Genomic DNA, 9,579 nt, shown 5'->3' with positions numbered 1-9,579 from the left:
CTGAAATGGCCCTGGAGCAGGGCCGCCTGCTTCATTTCGGAGCTGCACATGCGGTGTGTATTTTGATCTCCAAACAAACCTGTGAGGGAGGTTAGGCTGAGAGACGGTGACTGGCCCCAAATCAGCGAGGTTCGTGTTTGTGGTCGAGATTTGAACGCAGGACTCCCCAATCCTCAGCCAACACTTTGACCACTTGGCAACCATGACTTTCCCTGCGTATTGTTGCGAGGGCTGTTGAAAGCCTGGGCTCACTCAGAACAGCAAACGACAGAGGGTCTTATTTGCGCTACCTGAAGTTCATTCCAGCACTGACTTCAGTGTAGGATGGAGGCCCACGCCTCTGATGTGGCTGGCTTGTAGGGAATGGCACGGTGAACGCTCCTCCCCTCAGCCACTTGGAGCTCTGCTAGCCTTGACGCAGGGCCCCGTGCATTCAGGGAAGGTGCGGAGATTTTAAAAATTCCATTCACGGATTGTGATTTTTTTTTCTTTTGCTGGCATAATCTGTTTGTTTGTCTGTTTGCTTTATTTGTTTGTCTGGGTTCTGTGAGGCTAATTTAGAATCCGAACTTGCAACACAAATGTAAGATAAGAAAATTTTACACCAAACCTTCCAACAATCAGAATAATACAACTTAAAAAAAAAAACTCATAGGTGCAACGAAAACAGAAACTTGCAGCCAAAGATGTCTTTAAGATCAGTCAAGTAACTGGTTGTCTTTGAAACCACGCTGGGTAAGAAAGGTCCAACTTTTTGGATCCCACTGAGTGCCGGAGTTCTTCTCTCCAGTCCTCTTAATTCTGAAGCAACTGGAACCCAGGCTTCGGTCTTCAGCTTGGGAATGACAGTCCTGCAAAAATAATATAATACCAAACTAAATATAACACATTTATACAGGGCTTTTTTTCTGGGAAAAGAGGTGGTGGAACTCAGTGGGTTGCCAGCACAGGCGGCAACTCTTGGCAGGAGGTAGTAACCCTGGTACCACATGCATGTGCGCAAAGTTCGCGCATGCTCCCAGGACCGTACAATGACGTCAGCTGGAACAAGGGGGAAGTTTTTAAAAGTTTAAATCTCCCTCGGCGAAAATGGTCACATGGCTGGTGGCCCCGCCCCCTGCTCTCCGGACAGAGGGGAGTTTAGATTGCCCTCCGCGCCGCTCCAGTGGTGTAGAGGGCAGTCTAAACTCCCCTCTGTCTAGAGATCAGGGGGCAGGGCCACCAGCCATGTGACCATTTTCAAGAGGTGCTGGAACTCCGTTCCACCGCATTTCTGCTGAAAAAAAGCCCTGCATATATACCACTTAGTCATTGTTCACATAAAACGTGTTTCTGATTACCTTATTCAAGGTGGTAAGAGCACATAAAAATGTTATCAAGCTCCCCAGCAACCAGCTTCTTTTGCAGCTTCTGGTTCCAGATAGTGACTCCACCCTACCGGGCTAAACCAATTAACTCATGGGGGTTACACTGGCAGGTTTCCTGTGCCTTTTACCTATAGAAGCTGGTAGAACCTAAGAAAAAGGTCTGCGATGTGCATGGTCCCTGGCTTGAATGTTGCTGGTCCTATGAACTCACGATGTGGCCAGACAAACATCTTGCTCTCCGCTGCTTCCCCATCTGCAATATAAGGGATAATATTACTAGCCTACCTCACAGGACAGTAAGCATTTCTCCAAGATAATGTTTGAGTGAAACTATTTGAACCCTGCAGTCCTCCTATAAATGCCTTAAGATATTGCTACTCTAGGTTCTGAAATTTGGCCCCCCGTGTGGCAAAATTCCGTAAGACAGTAGCTTGAATTCTATAACCTGCATGTGCAAATCTGAATATAATTTATTGACCTATTACCTGAATATAATTTATTGACCTATTGGTTAGGGGGAGAGCTATGCCTGCCCTCTGAAACACCTGCTTGGTGTTCTTCTGAAATGTCACAGGGCACTGCTTAAACGTTTGGATCAACAGCCTTCTGGACTAGAAACTTGGCTTAAAACAACAGAGAAATGCTGCTGATCCTGGATTTTGTGCCAACATGTTAAGCTTTAAGACACTTCAGTCTTGTGCTTGTATGGAGTGACTGTGACATCACAGAAGCAGGAGTCAACCTGTCTGAAGGCTGCCTAGATGACGGTACTGATTGGCTTTTCCTGCCTTTGGGGCACGAATGAAGGAATCAGCCTGGAACATTAAAACAGCCCAAGAGCAAGCAAAGTCAAGTGGACCTCTGTGATGGTGGCCCATGGCGCTGCCGGAGGGTCCGCTTGGCTTAGGCTTGGGCCAGGGCAACAATTCCAGTGGCAATCAATTTTATTGATTGATTGATATTCGATTTATATTCCGCCCTCCCAACAGCAGGAGGCTCAGGGCGGATTACAACCAACATACAATTCTAAACTACATTCAACAGTTAATACCAGTTTAAAAACCATAAAACATTCAAAATTACATATTTAAAATACAAATACATATACATAGTGGCACAATAACCCAACCGACCACCCTTTGACCATCTCCAGAGAATCCTAGCAGGGAATATTTAAGAGATGGGGTGGTGGTGTTACTAGTAGGGAGGGCGTGTTCTAGACACAACCGGCCAGGGGGCTCCGCCTAGCATCGGCCGTATGCCTGGCGGAACTTCTCCGTCCTGCAGGCCCGGCGGAAAGATAACAAATTCTGCTGGGCCCTGGCTTCATTGGACAGAGTGTTCCACCAGGCTGGGGCCAGGACCGAGAAGGCCCTGGCCCTGGTTGATGCCAGGCGGGCCTCCCTGGGGCCAGGGACCTGTAACAGATGTTGATCACTAGAACGAAGAGTCCTCTGGGGTTCACATGGGAGGGACTGTGGCTCAATGGAAGAGCATCGGCATTGCATGCAAAGGGTCCTGGGTTCAATCCTTGGCATCCCTAGTTGAAAGGGCTGGGTTTGAGTTGCCGGGTCCCCTTACCCTCTGGGTGGGAGGTGGGAGACCTGGCACTCTCCTTTTTAGTCATGCTCGCATGCGTGGTCCCGGGGCCGTGTGATGATGTCTCTTCTGGCGAGTGATGTCATGCTGCAGGCCTCCATGCCGCCCTGGGAGTGCTCCTGCACTCGACAGTGGGACAATTTTGGCCCGTTCAGGGCCGAATCGGGCCCATTGGGGGCCCAAATCAGCCCACTGCAGTGTGCAGGAATGCTGCCAGCATGGCGTGACAGACCCCGGAGTGCTCCTGTGATTTGCAGTGAAATGAACCCAATACGGCCCTCTGTACAGTGCAGGAGCGCTGCCGGGATTGGCCCACTGTGGCGCACGGGAATGCGCTGTGCTGCCCAGGAATGCACCCCGGGAGGCGCCTTCCCCCGTCTTTTCCCCCCACTGGCAAGGTAAGCAGGAACAGAGGATGGACGGTGGGTGCGGGAGATCCCCCACCCCCAGCAGGGGACTAGCAACCCTAGACTAGGTAGTAGGTGATATGTAAGATTGAGCTAAGCTGGAATGTAGTTGTGTGGACCACTGGAGTCTCCTTACACAAGACTGAAATCCCTCTAGGGGGTTATGGGCAGGACTATGGAAGATGTTATCCCACCCCGAACTACAACAACAACAATAGTAAATTTATATACCGCCCTTCAGGACAACGTAATGCCCACTCAGAGCAGTTTACAAAGTGTGTTATTATTATCCCCACAACAAAACACCCTGTGAGGTGGGTAGGGCTTAGAGAGCTCTGTGAGAGCTGTGACTGACCTAAGGTCACCCAGCTGGCTTCAAGCGGAGGAGTGGGGAATCGAACCCGGTTCTCCAGGTTAGAATCCTGCTGCTCTTAACCACTACACCAAACTGGTTGTTTCTGTTGCCAACCTCAAAACAAAGGGTCTGAAGCAAGAGTGAGGATGCTGCTGCTATGTAATCTATTGTGCTGGCTCCTCAGGTATCTAAGAATGTAAACATACCACCGGAGATATCAAACCTTGTGCTGTGGAGAATATGCAATGGACGGAGCGACTGCAGTTCTAATAACCCGTGGCCTGGCTCCTTCACCAGCCGCAAGGCTGAGCTAGGAGCTGCCCACCAGTAGCCCTCCAGAGCAGCAGCCCAGCAAGATCTTTCCCAGCAAGTTACGTCCAGATTGCCTTAGGCAGTGGTGATGGTGGTAAAAGAAATACAATGGATCCCACTTCTCTGTGAGGTACAGCAGTTGAAAAATGGGTCCACTTTTTAAATGTTAACAAAGGGGTCTTTATGCATTATTTATTAGTTTTTTTAAAAACTATTTTAAAATGTGTATTCTGCATTCTCACTACGATCCAGGATCCCCAAGTGGTTAGTTAGCAAAATGAGTGTGTGTGACGGCCAAACTAGGTATCAGAGCAGCAGTTTAAATTCATACAAGCAAAGACCTTCTAGACCTTCTTACACACAAAGCTGCCGTATCTAGACAGGCTGTTGGTCTATCTGAATCAGTATTGCCTTTTCCGACTGGAAGCCGCTCTGACAAGGGGATTCTCTAGTGTTTGCTACCCGAGAACCTAGGGATTCAACCTGGAACCGATTGCATACAAAGCAGACACTCTGCTCACTAAGACATCAGCCATAATCTACGCTCATTCGGTCAGTTTTCAGTGCAACCCTAAACACAGTTACTTCAGTCTAAGCCTATTTATTTCAAAGGGGTTAGACTGGAATAACTCTTCTTAGGATCCAGAGGAGTTAGCCATGTTAGTTTGTAGTTGCAAAATAGTAAAGAGCAGGGCTTTCTTTCAGTTGGAACGTGGTGGAACGGAGTTCTGACACCTCTTGAAAATGGTCACATGGCCGGTGGCCCTGCCCCGATCTCCAGACAGAGGGGAGTTGAGATTGCCCTCTGTGCCACTGGAGCGGCGCAAAGGGCACTCTAAACTCCCCTCTGTCTGGAGATCAGGGGGCGGGGCCACCGGCCATGTGACCATTTTTGCCTAGGGTGATTTAAACTTTAAAAAACTGTTCTAGCTGACGCAAAGTGACGTCAGTGTGCGGTCTTGAGTTCCACCACCTCTTTTCCCAGAAAAGAAGCCCTGGTAAAGAGTCCAGTAGCACCTTTAAGACTAACCAACTTTATTGTAGCATAAGCTTTCGAGAACCACAGCTCTCTTGGTTAGTCTTAAAGGTGCTACTGGACTCTTTGCTATTCTTCTTAGGATTGCACTGTTTGTCTGCTCTGACCAACAGCAGGTCTCCGGTTCCACTACTTCTTTCACAGCCTGCTGGGCAAGATTTCGAAACGCCAGCTTCTGAAACCGACCATTCTGTTAGGTTTACGGCCCAGGGGTGCAGCTCTAGGGAAGAGACGGGGGGGGGGGGTTCCTGCCCACCCCCCAAGGCTATAGTTGAGTATGATACTTACCAGGAAGGAAGATGACCCTGCATATAAGATGATCCCCTAAAAAAAAAAGTTATACACCATTTTTTAAAAAAAATCACTGTACACTGCAAATTTAAACGGTCCCCTCTTTTTCTTGATGGCACCTGTGGGGAAACACACACCCCGCCCGTGTTCAGAGAAATGGAATAATTTGAAGGGGCCTTTCTCGTGGCTTTCCTGGCAACTCACAGCAAAGCAACATTCACATCACCGGCTCAGCTGTTTTTCTTCCGGTCAGGTGGCCAGCTAAATATAGTGGCACTCTATCCTTGGCTTGCAAGCTGTTTTTTTCCCTCTCATGGTCAGTCTGTGGGGCTTGAGGGCCTTTGAGCCTCAGCACAAATGCAGCAAGGGAGGCGATTCCCAAGGCTTGCATCTCACGTGGCAGAAAGCTTCACCTGTTGAATTTTTTTTGCTTGTCTTGCAGCTACTGAGGACACTGGAGCACAGGAGCATCTGATAGCCAGTGATGATATTTCTTTCCCACTGCAATGGAAGTGGTGAATTTTGTACATGTGCGGGTTCGTGCTTAACATAAAGCGGTATACAACACAAACATATCATTATTTATATTTAATTACTTATATTTTATCACTTTCGATGTGCAAAAGGATGCTCAGGCTTTCCTTTGCGAGATTCATTTAAATGGGGCGGTGGAAGCACAGCGATTTTTTTAAAAAATCACAGCACGTTCGTTTACAACTGGACGCAAACGCGTTTCCTTCCAAGTAGACCCAATTGCATAGAGCAGTGGCCATTTCCAAGGGGGTGTGCGTACGCCTGCAGCCCGCCCCGGTGCAGTAACTCATACAACTTACTCCCTAGGAAACGCGTTTAGAATCGCAGCCCTGCGAACCCCTGCTAGGCGAGTTCCCTCGGGAGCGAAACTTCAGTGGGCCCTAATCCCACATGAAATGTGCAGAGGGACAGCAGCCCGGCAGCAAGAGCCTCAGTGCGTTTACTCGGAAGTAAGCCCCAACTTGACTGCTTGGTAGGCGCGCAGGAACGTTGGCACCCTATGGAGACCTGGACGGGGCTTCCTCTGCCATCAGGCACGCGTAGGATTGCGCAAGGAGAGCGAACGCGCTGCAAAGCGGCACAGGCATCTCGGGAAGGGAAGAGTTAAGCCTGGCCCGGCGCTTTCTTTTTCTTTTTTAATGGGAAATGCAGCTGTTCCCAGAAAGGCGACTTCCCCTCCCAGCCTTCTCCCCCCACTCCTAATTTCTACCCTTCTAGAGATAATGATTAGCTAGAGAGGAGTGCAATTACATTTGAATTGCGTTGCAACAGCCCCTCGGGCGCTCCCTTCCCCAACTCTTCCCTCCCCCCCGGCCACTTTTCGCCAGGTGTGTACTTTAAACGACGGGGGGGGGGGGGAAAGCCCTGGAGTCCACAGACGGGCACGAAGACTACAGTTCCCAGCAAAGGCACGCCCGCACCTTCCGCACCTTGCCTAGGGCGAGCGGGGCACAAGGCATGCCGGGACCTGTAGTTCTGTCGCCCTCTCCCCGCGGGGCCCCGGTCTTGTCGTCGTGTCTGGGGCGGGAGGACCCTGAGGGAACGGGCAGAGGCAGGGAGGAGCCAGCCCGGCTGCTTGCACTTGGCGTGGCGGGACCTTAAAGGCGCAGCAGCTGCGGACAAAGCGGCTTTTCCAGCCCAGGCAGCGACAGCGGGGAAGTGGGTTGTTTAAAAAAAAGGGGGGTCTTGCCCTGCCCTGGGGCTAGGCAGGGATCTCCGGGAGGATGTAACCGTTTCTTTGCCGGAGTCCGCTGCACAGCCGCCGCCGGCCCGGCCACGTGTTTGCTCGCAGCAATCGCAGCGGGCGGTGGGGAATGGATGCGGGCGTGCAATGGGCGAGGGGGCTTCGTCAACCCCCCGCGCCATTCTTTAGCCTCTTTCCAACAGGAGTGACATTTTCGGAAGGTTTTTTCCGGGGAGGGGGCATGCACCCCGCGTATTTCCACAGCCTTTTCTGAGCTGTGTGCGTTGCAAGCCAAACGAGAAAAAAACTGCCCCTCGTTAGGCGGGAGCAGAGGCGTTGCTGAGCCGGAGTCCCGGGGCAGAGGATGTTGGAGGCACGAGTATAGTGGCCCTCTCTCCTGGGCTTGCAAACCGGTTTTTCCCTCTCGCGGTCCGCCAGCGGGGCATAAACGCCGCAAGGGAGGCTCTTCCCAAGGCTTGCGTCTCAGGGGGGTAGAAAGCTTCACCTGTTGGATTTTTTTGGGTATGTCCTGCAGCTACTAGACACTGGAGCACTGCATGGACTCCCAAATAGCTGACAGTCGGTGACATTTCTTTCCCACTGCAATGTGCCTGGGCGGCGAGAGGACAGTTTTGCGGCTGCAGGGCTGGGGCTGCAAAGGAAACAGATGGGGAGGGCGCAGTTGAGAAAAGCGAGGTGCCTGCTGTCTACCTCTTCCGCTTCGCCAGGTTTCTTCCGTTTGGTTCGAAAAAGTCGGGAGTGTTTGTTCAAGGGACAGGGCTTGTGCGCGTGCGCAGTCTTGGTGTCCCCCCCCCCCGCGGTGGAAAGTTTGCGGTGGACACGCTGCATGGGGGTGGGGGTGTTCCAGCGCTCCTCCTCCTCACGTGCCACCCAGTTCCTCAAGTTAGACCACCTCTGTGAACAGCAGGATTTGAATCCAGGGCACCTTAGAGACAAACAGGATTGTTAGGGCACGAGCTTTCCAGAGTCAGAGTTCTTTTCTACAGATACAGGGAGGAGTGGGTCTGAGCTTGGCTAGGCTCAGATCACTTCCACTCCTCCCTGTATCTGAAGAAGGGAGCTTTGACTCTTGAAAGCTCACACCCTGACAATCTTGGTCTCCTTGGACAATGCAGCTACCTGGCCAAACCTCCTCCCAAACGTCTCATTTCCTTATTCAGTCCCGGACTTCATGGAATTCGTACCAACTTGGACTTCTGTTAGGCTTCGATCCTACCGTTCTCCCTGGCCCTTGCCCACTCCGATGCCCTTCCAGAGGAGGTGCCCCAAACTTCCTCAGAACATCCCTTGATTTCTTGTTGGATAGACAGCCACAGTGAGTCCAAGGGACCATCAAGCGGATTGTTCCAGAACTTAGTCAAGCCACTAAAACACCCTCTCCCTTTCCCACCCTCCTCTCCCAGGGCACATGAAATAGGCCATCCCATTTTATCCGCACTGCAACCCTACAAGGTTAGATTAGTTAGGCTGAGGGCCAAGCTACAAGTGATGCCTGACACAGGTTGGACGCTTGTCAGCTTCCCTCAAGTTTTGATGGGAAATGTAGGCATCCTGGGCTTGCAGCTTGGCTCTCCGACTGCTGTCCAATGGGCTTTTCAACTGTCACTTGTCCAACATTCCGCCAAGCTGCCTACATTTCCCGCCAAAACTTGAGGGAAGCTGACAAGTATCCAACCTGTGTCAGGCATCACTTGTAGCTTGACCCTGAGAGAGTGTGGCTGGCCCCAGGTAGCCTGGTGAGCACCATGCCTGAATGGGGATTTCAACACAAGCCTTGTCTCTCTGGTGCTGAGCATCACACCCTGATCTTTACACAACCCTCTCTTCTGCTGGCGAATAGAACAGATGGACAGCTCTGGAGAACTGGCAACTCCCGAGATCACAGACTACATCCTCAACCCTCTGGAGCCGTAGCCCCAGTGCAGCCTGCAGGGTTTCAAACTCTCCATAAAAAGCACCCTTTGTTAGATTTATAGACCAGAAACTTGCTTAATCCTCAAACCAGGCTCGCCATAGAGCCTTACGGAAGAGATGCTTCAACGCTCGGCCCCAGGCCTGTAAGAGAAGAAATGCTCAAGAAAAGGCCCTTTCGGAGACTAATGGATTCCTTCATGACATACAGTCCTGGCCCAACAAAATCCTGCAGAGAGCTCTAGTCTAATGGACAGATGGCGGTGGGGGTAAGAAAAGCCGATGCCTAAAATTGGATGAACTCCCTCTAGATCAGCCCCCCGTTGACATCAGACTGCCCGACCAGCCTTTGCTACTCCCTGGGGTCAGCCAACGCAGCTCGGTAAAGACCAGTGGAAAAGAAATCGGCTGCAAAGTCCACAGCCAGCCCAGCTCCAATCCTTTCCGTTTTTTTCTCCTCCTTTCCTCGCTTCTACTTTTGATCTGTCTCCCCTGTTTATTCCCCGCCTCCCTCCTCAGGTAGAAGTGTGGGTAAACATTCTGTGTTGACGATTTCTCCTCCT

At 51.1% G+C, this 9,579-nt stretch overlaps 1 long non-coding RNA gene across 1 annotated transcript; it reads right to left on the bottom strand.

Moving 5' to 3' along the window:
• Positions 1 to 509: 509 nt before the first annotated feature.
• Positions 510 to 5,548, bottom strand: LOC129341814 (uncharacterized). Its single transcript, XR_008598172.1, has 3 exons — positions 5,365 to 5,548; positions 1,496 to 1,620; positions 510 to 851 (listed from the first exon to the last, which is right to left on the bottom strand). It is a non-coding gene; the product is annotated as an uncharacterized LOC129341814 (long non-coding RNA).
• Positions 5,549 to 9,579: the final 4,031 nt, after the last annotated feature.

This window comes from Eublepharis macularius, chromosome 14 (genome assembly GCF_028583425.1).
Source record: "Eublepharis macularius isolate TG4126 chromosome 14, MPM_Emac_v1.0, whole genome shotgun sequence".
Lineage (NCBI taxonomy): Eukaryota > Metazoa > Chordata > Lepidosauria > Squamata > Eublepharidae > Eublepharis > Eublepharis macularius.
The sequence above is the reverse complement of the archived record's forward strand: the minus strand, read 5'-3'. Positions and strand labels throughout refer to the sequence as shown.